The 13,378-nt window shown below is 52.3% G+C and overlaps 1 protein-coding gene across 7 annotated transcripts in view; it reads right to left on the bottom strand.

Moving 5' to 3' along the window:
* The window catches only part of KAZN (kazrin, periplakin interacting protein), a 1,309,273-nt gene that overhangs the window by 100,755 nt on the left and 1,195,140 nt on the right, over positions 1-13,378 (bottom strand). The gene's annotated exons all lie outside the window — the stretch shown is intronic.

Here is a 13,378-nt window from a genome sequence, read left to right as displayed (position 1 = left end):
CTGTTATCAAGGCTACATGAGTGTAAGTTCCTTGCAGGGCCTTGGCTTCTTAGAAGGCACTGAGCAAATACAACTATTGTTGTTCTTATTAATGTCATCATTACTTCCCTGGAAGTTTCTAGAACTGTAATCTCTGGTAATTCCTACCCTTCTCTTTACTGCTTCTCTTCCTTAGCACTGAATGCCAACCACCATACCATACACTTTACTCATCACACCGTGTAGTTTACTGGATGTTGTCTCTGCAGGGGCAGGGAATTTTGTCTCTTTTATTAACTGCTGTATCCTCAACACCTAGAACAGTGCTGGTACACAGTAGATGCTCAATTAGTATTTGTGGAATGAATGAGTGAATGGTCATCATTGCCCTCGCTCTTTAGCACATCTACTCAACTCTACAATGACACCTAGGGGATTGGAGGAGATATGGCTGGGAAAAAGAAGGCAAGGCCCTACCCTTCTGCAAGGAATCACACACACATAGCCGAACCTGCTGGCAGTCAGGACCCACCTTGCCCAGATTATTCTTGCTCACAGCCAGTCCAATCCAATCAGCACTGAGCAAGCAGCTTCTACACAAGAGGCACCTGATAGATCACCTGCAAACCTCAGCAGGGGGCCGAGGGCTCCTTCCTTCCTTTAGCCCAACAAGGAGCCAGCTCAAACCTTCCACAGCCCAGAGGCCTGAGCCTCCTGTCCTATTTCAGGCTTTGGGAATCTTCTTTTATTTAAACAAGATGCTGGATGCAAGTGTTTAGTAAACTCTGATGTGTTTGACTATTGCTTTTTAATCCAAGAGAGGACACCAGGCTGGCGAGCAGGTGAGGATGGCAGAACCCCACAGCACCCCACATGCCATAGTAGTGCCATCTGTCCCCAGTCACAGCTCACCGGCCCAGGGCTCCAAGTTCAGACCCCCCAATTCGTCCAGCCACCACAAGATCTGCCTGCCTGGATATCCACCAGAGCCCAGCCACGTGGTAAACCACGGGGAAAACGAAAAATGCAATTGCCACTGGGTCCCCTGAGACGTCTGTCCACCAGAGAAGGGACCAAACAGTGGGGGACTGGCTGCCTGCCTGCCATGGTGCAAACACCAATCCTCTTCAGGTTAAAGTGTAAACTCAGAAGGAAACGGGAAGGCGTGGGCAGACAGACTACCTGGGGGTGCAGGGAAAGTGGGACAGAGTTAGGGCAGAAAGAGGGGGCAGAACAGCGACAGATGGTGCTGCCCCTCTTACTGCACTGCAAGCACTGGTTATTGTTTGGAATCAGGTTGACTGGACCCCTAGGGGCTGGGTGCATGCCCAGCAACCTGCAAAAGCAAAATCTGCAGGGCAGATTTAAAACATGTCTTTTCGGGGACTTCTCTGGCGGTCCAGTGATTAAGTGGGAGTGGGGGGGTGGGAGGGGATGGCTCAATCCCTGGTCAGGGAACTAAGATGCCACATGCCTCAGGGTCAAAAAAAAAAAAAACCTGAAAAATTTAAAACAGAAGCAATATTATAACAAATTCAATAAAGATTTTTAAAATGGTCCACATTTTAAAAATCTTAAAACAAAACATGCCTTTTCCCCAGTGATGATTTTAAATAAAATGCACCTGTAAAACTTAGTGTGTCTTTGTGGCTGAAACCTCCCACACTCTGGGACGAGGGCTGGCTGTGGTCCTCGCATCTGCCAGGCTGGGTCTGGCTTGCACATTCTCCTCCTCAACGTATGTGAGGTCTCAAGGGAGTGACCCTGACGTATCCACCTGTATTGTCCCAACTCAGAAGAATAATCACTGTTAATAACAGCAATAATGAAAACTGGATCCATATGCCTGGTTAATGTCCCTGATGAGTGCCTTTTAAGCACCAGGCACTTTGTGTTGTTTCAGCTAATCCTCATGGCCACTTTGGCTGGCAGGTACTATTATGACACCCATTTCATAGATGCAGAAACTGAGGCACAAGATCTAAGGGACTTAGATGCCAAACAGGGTGATGCTCGAAGCATCTCTGACCTCACACTTAGTTTCCCTAGAGACTAACTTTGAAGAGGCTCAGTCTCATCTTCTGAAGACTGGGAACAAAATTACCAGATGCCTACGAAATGTCCGCCCCTGTGTCAGGGGCATTCACATATGTTAGTTTATCAAATTCTCAAAACAAATGGAGCTAGACTTTATTGTCCCCATTTTACGGGTGAGGAAACTGAAGTTGAGCAGCCAGAAAGGGGCAGAGCTAGGATGAAGACCATACATGCAGGCTCTGGAGTTCAGGTTCTTTCCACTACATGTTAATATCTGCACACTGCCAGGCCCTTTCCATTGAGTCTGTCCTCAGATCTAGGACGACAGCAGGTACAAGATGCACTGATATCTGAGGGACCACCAAGGAAGGATCAGCCAATTGTACTCTGACACAGCACCTGAGGGGATGTACTCTGATTTCAGACCTGCAAAATTTAAACAATGTGCATGTCAGAATCGACGAGATGTGGGACCCTCTCATATGACCCATACAACAGCCTTGTGAAATTACTGTGATTGTACAGATGAGGAAACTGAGACTCAACGTGGTGAAAGGGTTGCTCAGGATCACACAGATCATATGAGACCACATCTGGACACGCGGCCAGTGACTGGGAAGCTTGGCCCCAGGCCTGTCCACTCACTGAGCTGGGTCTCTGAGCCAGGTCTTTCCAGCACCTTCCACAGTGCCTGGAACACAAGAGCCTCAGAGGAAAGGTGCTTCAAAGGAGAGAAGGTGGGTCTCCTTCACTGCTTCCCCAGCAGGGCTGGAGGCCTAGCTTCGCTGTCCTTAAACTGATGCCAGCAGCCAAAGTGTAAGCCAGGGACATTAAGGGGTGGTCCCTGGAACAGACTAGGGGAGGGGACACTGAGGGTGACATTCGCGTGCAGGAGGTGAACACCTGCTTCCATGTAACAGAGCCTGTGTAACAGGCGGGTGTGTTTTATGTAAAACACACCTGCAGGAACATGATCTGACTGCTGAGGGTATGTCCGTGTTTGTGTGCTGATCCTGAGCTGAAAGGCCAGGAGAGGTCAACGCTGTGACACTCAGGCAACCCCCAAGACAAAGGACATCTCCCATTTCCACAGCCCCCTTTATGCAGGAAATCGAGGGCGGAGGACACTGCCTGAAAACAACCCTAAGAACTGGGCCACCCTTTGGGTGATCCCCACTTGGCCTAACCCACTGGACACAGAGGATTTTCTGTTTTGCTGATTAACTTCCACTGTGTTTTTAAAAAACAGCTTTACTGAAGTGTAAGTGACATAATGTGAACAACCCACATGTTATTTAAAGCACAAAATTAGATGAGTCGCTGTTATGTATAGACTAGGGCTTCCCTGGTGGCTCAGCGATAAAAAATTCACCTGCAATGCAGAAGATGTGGGTTCAATCCCTGGGTCAGGAAGATCCCCTGAAGAAGGAAATAGCAACTCACTCCAGTATTCCTGCCTGGAAAATCCCATGGAGAGAGGAGCCTGGCCGGCTACAGTTCATGGGGTTGCAAAAGAGTTGGACCCAACTTAGTGACTGAACACCACCACTACCATCACCACCAGATCAAAACAGTAAATACAATTTTGACTCTCAAAAGTTAGAATGGATATTGCCTCAGCCTCTGAAACCTAGCATCTCTGGTAACCTGGATAATAGAAAGAAAAGCCAAAAACAGGTACCGTGTGCTCCATTCACACAGTACTGCTGCTTCCCATTCTACATGCATCGTGCAGAAAAGTCTGGAGGCTGCACATACCACCCCTGTTATCCCCGAGGCAGGAGGCTGCAGATGTAACAAGTGCCAGGTGACTGGGGTCCAAATCCTGGCTCTGCCCCCTTCCTGACACCCTGGGTACCTTTCTTTACTCCTCAGTGCCCGCTCTCCCCTTCAGTCCAGTTCAGTGGCTCAGTAGTTAGTGTCTGACTCTTTGCAACCCCACGGACTGCAGCATGCTAAGCTTCCCCGTCCATCACCAATTCCCAGAGCTGGCTCAAACTCATGTCCATCAAGTCAGTGATGCCATCCAACCATCTCATCCTCTGTTGTCCCCTCCTCCTCCTGCCTTCAATCTTCCCTACCCCCTTATTTGAAGCTAACTAGACCACCCACCTCACAGGTTTTATGCAGTAACACCCATCGAGAGAACTCAGGACAGTGCCTGGCACATGGTAAGTGCTCCATGTGTCAGATGAAGAAGGTGATGATGATAGTGATTTTTTGTTTGTTTGTTTTGTTTTTTCAAATGGGAAAACACGTTCCAGGAAGTTAAGTGACTCACCCAAGGTCATTCAGACAGCTACTGGCCAAGAGCTTTAATGCAGGTGCTCCTGACCCTGTGCTGTCCTCCCCAGGACACGAGAAGCTTGCAGCCAGATGCAACCAGGTCTCTGGCCTCTGTGGTTGCAGTCACTGGCTCCAGCACAGGCTGGCTGGGCAACGGTGTCAGCAGGTCATGCGCACAGATCTTTCTCTGCAAACTCAACTGAATCTCTTCCGACTGCCTTTCAATGTCCTGGGTCCTCACACATGCCAGGTGCATCTTGTCAGGGACAGTGGGCATCTGAGACCCCTTTCACTGGGCCCTTCTCCTCCCACACCTTGGCAGAGGATTCCTGCCCCAGGTGTGTCATTGTCCACCTCCAGAGTCCTCAGCCAAGAGGGGAACAGCCCCCAACACGGCAGCTGGTTAGCATTTCAGCTTTGCTGGACAAGCGGGAAACCACAGGAAGAAACCACTTCCCACCCTAAATCGACCTCTGGTGGGAAAGACGGATTCTCAAGGTCCTCTTGAACGATGACTAATATCATGAGAAAATGTTGCATCCAACAGAGGTCGACCCGGGAGGTTGGGAGCCCTCCAGCTGCTGAAGGAGGCGCGTGGCTGAGCTCTGGGTGGAGAGGACCCGGTGCAGCTGACCAAACCCGAGCGGAGGCTCCATTCATCCAGCTGTACTGTGGGCCAGGCTCCTTGCTCTGTGGCCTGTGCCTGTGTATGTTCCCTCAGTCCTGGGTCACTATTCTCCCCTCCTACAGATGAGGAAACTGAGGCCCAGAGGCACTAGCAACTCTGCCAAACATCACTGAAAAACTTCCTTGAGTTGGCTGAAGCTGGAGTTTGAATCCAAGTGTCTGTATCATCAACCCAAACACACAAAAACCGATGCTCATGCCTCGCCCCCTACCCGGCTTCTCTGCAGAGAGCAAACAATGGGCACGGCTAAATATTTTCATGTTTACTACACGGCAGGGGCTGGGTCAGGTCCTTATAGCCTCAAAAACTCTTCCTGATGAGCTCAACCCTGTGCTCTGTGATAACCCACAGGGGTGGGATAGGCCGGGGGTGGGAGGGAGGTTTAAGAGGGAGGGACTTATGTAGATTTGTGGCTGATTCACCTTTTTTGTATGGCAGAAACCAACACGACATTGTAAAGTAATTATCCTTCAGTGAAAACAAACAAAAACAAAACAAAACTCCTTGCGACAATTCTGGGGAGAATGAATCCTGTTTCTCAGAGGTGTCATCAGAGGCTCAGTGCCCCTGTGGCCCAGCTGGAAGTGAGGTGCTCCAATGAGGGAGGGGACAGTGGGCTGTGTATTAGGTTCCCATTGCTGCTGTAACAAATGAACACACACTTAGTGGCATCAACCAACACAAATCCATTCTCCTATGGTTCTGGAGGTCAGCATCTGGAATAGGTTTCCGGAACCAGAACCAAGGTTTTGGCAGGGCTGCCCTCCCTCTGGAGGCTCCAGGGGGAATCCGCTTCCCTGCCTTTTCCGGTTTCTAGAGCCACCTGCATTCTTTGGCTCCGGGCCCCTTCCTCCATCCTTGTGGACATCAGTGGAGCACCTGTAAATGTCTCCCTCTGATTCTGAACTTCTGTTTAGGTCATCACCCCACCTCTCTCTGGCCCTCCTGCCTCTCTCCTACAAGGACCCTGGATGTTGTTCAGTTGCTCAGTCGTGTCCGACTCTTTGCAACTCCATGGACTGCAGCACGCCAGGTTTCCCTGTCCTTCAGTATCTCCTGGAGCTTGCTCAAACTCATGTCCATTGAGTCAGTGATGCCATCCAACCATTTTGTCCTCTGTCGTCCCCTTCTCTTCCTGCCCTCAATCTTTCCCAGCATCGGGTTCTTTTCTAATGAGCTGGCTCTTTGCATCAGGGGGTCAAAGTATTGGAGTCCACTTCAGCATCAGTCCTTCCAATGAATATTCAGGGTTGATTTCATTTAGGATTGACTGGTTTGATCTCCTTTCAGTCCAAGGGACTCTCAACAGTCTTCTCTATCACCACAGTTCAAAAGCATCAATTCTTCAGCATTCAGCCTTCTTTATGGTCCAATTATCATATCTATACATGACTACTGGAAAAACCATAGCTTTAACTACATGGGCCTTTGTTGGCAAACTAATGTCTCTGCTTTTTAATATGCTGTCTAGAATGGTCATAGCTTTTCTTCTAAGGAGCAAGTGTCTTTTAATTTCATGGCTACAGTCACCACCTGCAGTGATTTTGAAGCCCAAGAAAATAAAGTCTCTCACTGTTTTCATTGTTTCCCCATCTATTTGCCATGAAGTGATGGGACCAAATGCCATGATCTTTGTTTTTTGAATGTTGAAATTTAAGCCAGCTTTTTCACTCTATTCTTTCACCTTCAAGAGGCTCTTTAGTTACTCTTCACTTTCTGCCATAAGGGTGGTATCATCTGCATACCTGAGGTTATTGATATTTCTCCCAACTATCTTAATTCCAGCTTGTGCTTCATCCAGCTCAGCATTTCACATCCCAGACCACCGGATAATCCAGGATGCTCTCCCCATCTGTAAAGTTCCTTCTGCCATACAAGGAAACAGAGTCACAGGTTCCAGAGATAAGAATGTGGACATCTCTGGCGTCATTACTCAGCCCACCACACGTGGGGATCGTTGCACCCTGGCCAGTACTCCCAAGGGCCTAGACCTGCAGGCAGGAAGGAGTCAGGCTGGACAGAGCAGACTGAGGGTGTCCCTGCACCCAAAGGAAAGGCCCAAGGGGAGCAGGGTGTGGGGGTGGGCGAGCCGGGGCAGGGCGCCCACAAGCCTTCTGTCCAGGCCTGGCTCCAGCTGGGGCTCCAACCGCAGCCTCGTTCCTCGAAGAGCAGAATTACTTTTAAGTTCTAAAAATACCACTTCATTGCTAAACAAACACCGGGGCTCTTGTGAAATAAAGCAACAACATGAAAGGCCTGGCAAGGGGGCCCGGAGATCCTGATCTGCAAGCGGATCAGGGCAGCTCCCTCCGCTGGAGCAGCCAAAGTCATTTCCGAAGCCCTCTTGGATCTCAAGGCCAAGGTCAGGCTCTGGATGGGGGCCAGTGCCTGGGGCTGAAGGCACGGGGTGGGAGGAAACCCTGGAGAAAGGGAGTGAACACACACTTGCGGGACACTGTGGGAGAGGGGCCTTCACATGCTACCCTGTTCTACCCTCTGAACAACCCTGCAAAGGAGGTACTTTCATGTCTGTTGTCCTAACCATAAAACAAAAGCTCAGAGAGGCGAAGTGACTTGCCTAAAGTCACACAGCAGTAAGACATGGGATTCCAAACAGCTCCATCTGACTCTAGGACCAATGTCCTTTCTACTTTAACACCCAAATTGCTGCCAGGTTCAACACACGAACTTGATGAATACATGTTGACAGTTGCTCCAAGCAGGATTCAGGGTGGTTCAAAGTGCAGGTTCCTTGAGCCCAATGGTATGGGTCTGAATTCAGGCTCTCCGAAGCTGGGAAATCTTTGCCTCCTTGGGCCTTCGTTTCCTCGTCTGTAAAGTGGAGTCAGTAAAAGCACCTGCCTCATGGTGTGCTGTGACATTTTACTGCATTAAATCAGGTATAGTGTTTGGGCAGGGACAGTGACACTCCCCGAGGATGTTTCTCACCTAATCCCACCCTCCAGAGTCTCCCCATCCTCTGGTTGTTTTCCCACTAGAAGTTTCCCATCCTTATTATCTTGGGGCTGATACATGGCGAGAGATGGAGCAGAGAGGGTCCCAGGCCCCCATTCCATAGATAATCCCCAAGCCCACGCCAGCCAATCTTCAGAGCACCTTTTAGTCATGAAACCACACAACCTAACAGCAAACCAGTCAACTAACAGCTGAGGAGTGCCCACTTCTGGCTCTGCCCCACCCCTGCTGGCTGGGGAAGCCTCTGGGGGCACTTCCGGTCCTTGGGGGAGCAAGGACAGGGTAAAAGAGTCTGGGGGGGGGGAGGGGGGAGAAGATCCAAGGCCATCTTGTTCCTGAGCACAGAGCCACATTTCTACTTCCTGTCTGCCTCATTCCAAACTAAACATCAGGCTTACTTGTTGTTGCTCAGTCACCAAGTTGTGTCCAATTCTCCGAGACTCCATGGACTGCAGCAGGCCAGGCTGTCTGTCCTGTCTTTCACTGTCTCCATGCTCACTACTGGATGACAAATTACTACGTGCTTAGGCTGTGCAGGTGCTATGTCTGGACAGGCTACATACTTTACTTACACACACACTGCAGGCTTACTACTTATATTACTGCAGCCCGTGAGTTGGAAAGTACACCCACTTCACAGATGAAGATGCTGGATTTGAGAGAGAGGTTAAGTAACCTGCCCAATGCCACGCAGAAATGAAGAGACTGAGCTGGAATTTGATAAGGCCTGCCTGATGCCTTTGCTCTGAGGCCCACTGGACCCCAGGTGCCTGGGGGCCTGGTCAGCCCCTGAGGCTCCAGTCTCTGCTGCTAACCCTCAGCTCAGGCCCTTGCCCCGCATCCTCCAGGGGCTGACCAAGTAAGCATCCATTCTCCCAGCACAAGCTTCACCAAGAACCCACCACCTTCTAACTGTGTGCTGCTGGGGACAGAGCAGAAGTCAGCTAGACACCACCTCTCTGCTCTCCCAGCTAATAACTAAGCCCCCAAACAGAAAATCAACAGAAACCATGGAATATCCCATGGGAAGGGAAGGATTTGAGGCTGACACTGAGAATAACTGGAAGTTGGGGGTCTGGGGCGGCGGGGACAGGACGGCCTTGGGAGAAGAAGCTCTGAGGATCTCTCTGAGCTGGTCATGTTCCACCTGAGAGCAGGAAGGCTGAGAAGCCAGGCGCTCCAGGAGGCAAGAAAGAACATTCCAGGCTGAGGGAGCAGCAAAGCGAAAAGGGCCCCCAGGAATGAATGGCCTGAGGGCATGTGAGGAACAGTTGGGGCAAAGTGACCGGCAGGCCACCCGTAACAAACACACCTCCCTCCCAGCAGCTGATGTGAAGAGCTGACTCACTGGAAAAGACCTGATGCTGGGAAAGATCAAAGGCAAAAGGAGAAGGGGGCAGCAGGGGATGAGATGGTTAGATAGCATCACCGACTCAATGGATGTGAATTTGAGCAAACTCCCAGAGATAGAGGAGGAAGGAGGAGCCTGGTGAGCTACAGTTGATGAGGTCGCAAAGAGTAGGACATGACTCAGTGACTGGACAACAACTGCCCAGTGCCTCACACACAAGGCCCTGGGTGCTGGGAGGCAGGGCTTCCCTGGCCCAATCTCCCCAAGACGGTTTCTCCTCTGGGAGTCAGCCCTTTGTCCGGGGACTGGGGGAGTCTGGCGGGAGGGAAGGCGGACTCGGAGGAAGCGCCCGGCCTGGCATCTCCACGCATGATCTGCACGCCCCTCGGAGGGCACCGGCTACCAAGCATGTCGCTACAAGACGTCTCCCCACCCCAAGGCAGCAGAGTCGGGGCGGCTCTGACTCCCTCTGAAGCCCCGAGGGGAGGACGGGAGCGGACCTCGTAGCTTTCTCAACATCTCACTCAAGCATTCTCTGCTCCTGGAGCACCCGCTGTAGGCCAGACCCTGAGCTGGATCCTGGCGAGAAGGCGATGACTCAGTCACACACCCAGGGTGTTACAATACAGCTACCAGAGAAGGACCCAGGGAGGTGTGAGGAGAGGTGTGAGTCACTGAACTTGCTGGTCTGGGTGGAGGGAGGTGCACGGGGTCAGCAAGTGGAGAGAGAGGACCTGGCTTCAAAGGAAAGAGGGAGAAAGCCAGCCCAGTGACCGCACGCCGAGGTTGCTGGACACTGGCGGGGAGGATGGGGGAGCAAAGACCCATTGCATTAGGCTAGTTCTGCTGTCAGCAAGAGACTGCAAGCCGACATGCATTTGTGGGTCAGCCAAGCCAGGGAGCCTGGCTGAAGATGCTGGGATGTGGAGGGCTGCAGACTAACTGCCCCTCAAGACCAGCTGACCGTTGACCACAGGGCCCAGATACACTTGTTTTTCAAGAGAAGGCAGAAATCCACACTGGATAATTTCCAACTTTTAAATGGTGGCAACACATTCAAAAAATTTAAGAGTAGCATGTAGGCTCAAGAACATAGCTGTGGGTCACTGACTTCACAGGCTGGAGTAAATGAAGGTAAATAACTTCATCTCATGATTGTGTCTGAGATGCCCAAAGTGGCTCAGGCTGGACAGGAGAGGGTTTCTGGCAAGAGGGACCCACAATGCTGAAGGCAGGAGAAGAGGAGCAAGGAGCAGACTGGTGAAGAGAGAAGAGCCCCCAGCCAGCCCCTTCTGCTGGGCCCCTGCTTTATTCTCCGTGCAGCTGGTGAGAGTTTGCATGCTGGATCCAGCCTCCTTCTGACAGCAAAGGTTGGGAACAGAGGCACAGCTCAGGGAGGTTGTGCCCTGGGCTCTGGTCTAAGGGAACTGGGACAAGGTGCAGTGCCTGCCAGCCAGGCTCTGTGGGGAACCCAGTGGAAAAGTAACATGAGCTCCCGGGCCAAGGTTTCCCTGCTGCCAAACAGGAGAGACTGGCCCAGCCCAGTGCTGGCATCTCCAAGGCTCCCGGGAGTATCAGATCTCAGCCCAGGAATGCACCTGAAGGCACTGTGCTGGTGCAGGTCTCACTTTCAAGATATACAACCCATCTCTCCTGCCCAGACAGGGGCCCTTCACCCTCTGTGGTCAAGCGACCCAGCCCGAGCCCCCACCTTCCCCGACGATTTGCGATCCTCCTGCCGCCCAAGGAGAACTCCTGGTGCTGCTAAGCGCTGCTGGGGCAGCACTGGCTTTGGTGGCCCTTGGCCTGCTCCGTGCTGGGTCCGAAGCTTGGGAGGGTGGGCAAGAAAGTACAAGGGGGAGAAGTCACTTCAGTCACGGGGGCTGCTCGTGCCTAGGGCAGTCAGCTGAAATGACAGTCCATCCTCACATCGCCCGTGTCTGGAGGGTTCTGTCATCGTCCCCATGTTGCAGATTAATAAACTGCGTCTCGGAGGGGCTGAGGGACTGTCCCAAGGTGCGGGTACCATGCGACAGAGCCAGGGTTTGAGCCCACGGCCTCTGGCCGCAACCCCACATGGTACTGCCTCCATCAATGCCAAGACGAGACCCAGTGACAACAGACAAGGGACAGTTACAGCCTGAGAGGAGGGGAAAGAGAAGTGAGCAAAAACAAAAAGATTGTACCACCGTATTTTCCAGGGACAAAAACAGATATTCCCGGGGCGACCTTGAGAATTCAGGAGAGGCTAACCTGTGCTCCTGCGTGTCTGGATGGGAAGGTGGGGCACACGAGGCTTTGGGGACGCTTGCTGTCCCAGATGACAGTCACATGCGGGGACCCCAAGAGCTCAAGTGAGAGGAGGCGATCTTGCGTGCAGTAATGCCTCAGGGCTCAGGAGGCCTGCAGCCAGCCTTCCCTCAGTTCAGCAGCCTCTTGTGTGAGCTGAACATCAGACCCCACCCAGGTCCAGGCCGGCCCTTGTGACCCACATGTCGGCTGGCTGAGTGGGAGCTGCAGGTGGCGATCAGAACACAATCCACTGGCTGGAGTTTACGGATCCAATCAGCACACATCCGGGCTGAACGTAACCCGGGGTGATTGGATTTTCTCGCATCAGGAAAACCAGATCTGAGGACAGCAATTCCGAGTGTAGCGTGTCATTACTCTAAGTGCAGCCGCCCCGTTTTTAATTACAATTCCCTCCAGCAGGACTGGGCAGGGCCAAGATGCTGGGCAGAGCTCTTTCCTTAAGTGAGTCCCAGCTCTGCTTCAGCTGGCTGAAAGCGGAGCCAGCTGGGTGGGGAAGGAAACCAAGATGCCTTCCCCCACTCTTCAAGGAGTGCAGGGGAAGCCAGGAGGCAGAGGAAGAGGAGGAGATGGAGGGAATGCTGTGAGACCCCCATTCAAGGGGTCTGCGGCCAAATGGGAGGAGGAAACAGGCCCTGCCTGCAGCTCCTGCTTCCTCTGAAAGGGGGACCGCCTGCCCTCATTCCCCTCCTCCCCCCAGTCCAGGTCCTCCTACTCACAGCTGGCTTCCCTGCCTTCACTCTGCATCCCCAGGCTGGCTTCGGAAACACCAATCTGATTCCATCACTCCCTGCTTACAGCCTGCAATGGCTCCCCAGTGCCCTCAGGCTGGAGAGGAAATCACTCCGCATCTAAACTGCCAGCAAGTCCTGTGGATTCTCCACCCTGTGCTACCAGAGGCCCAGCCTTCCACAACCTCCCCCGCCCCCACCCTCGCCCACTATTCCTGATGCTGCAGCCACAGGGGCTGCTTCCAAAGGCCAATCAGATTGAGTCGCTTCCTTGCTTAAAACCGGAGCATCCTGCCATGTGCATAATAAAGTCCAAACTCCTCACTAGGATCGCAAAGCCCCACATGAGCTTCATCACATCTCCGCATCCCCCATACCCCGTGCCCTTCAGCCTTCAGAGGTGGTCTCAGTAACCTGTTTTGGGTTAAAGGTCTCTACTCCGGAGAGGTCGGCTCTGGCCACTGCCTGCAGAAGAGCTGTGTCTCCCTGCCCCCCTCCCCTCCTCGCTGTCCTCCACACCTCGTTTTATGATGTATGGCACATGCTAATGTCTCTCTTTTTTTCTTGCCTGCTCACTAATTTATGACTTGATTCTTCTCTAAACTGTTGTGCTGGGAGGAGGTGGCTGCAGAATGGGTTTGCTCTCCATGACATCCTCAGCCCCTCACCCTGGGCCTGGCCTGCGGCCAGGGGTCAATCAATACTTCTGGAAAGAAAGACTACCTGTGTTTCTGATAGCTGGCAGAGTGCCTGTGGCGTGAGTTTGATGCAACTGAAAAGAGAAAAGGGGCAGCAGCCACTGCTTATGGAAGACTTACTAACCACTCAACTGGGTGAGTGTGGGCCGGGCGCCGGGGGCCAGCCAGAGTCCCCCACCCCCACTGCCCGCACACAGCAGCAGCAAGGAGGAACTTGCCTGCCCAGGGATCAAACACAGGCCTCCTGCACTGGACCACCAGGGAAGTCCCACTGCAGCCTCTCTGTACTGAGATTCTGAGTTAAGTTCTTTTCCTAAAGTGA

This window comes from Odocoileus virginianus, chromosome 11, assembly GCF_023699985.2.
Source record: "Odocoileus virginianus isolate 20LAN1187 ecotype Illinois chromosome 11, Ovbor_1.2, whole genome shotgun sequence".
Lineage (NCBI taxonomy): Eukaryota > Metazoa > Chordata > Mammalia > Artiodactyla > Cervidae > Odocoileus > Odocoileus virginianus.
This window is presented reverse-complemented; position numbering and strand designations above follow the sequence as displayed.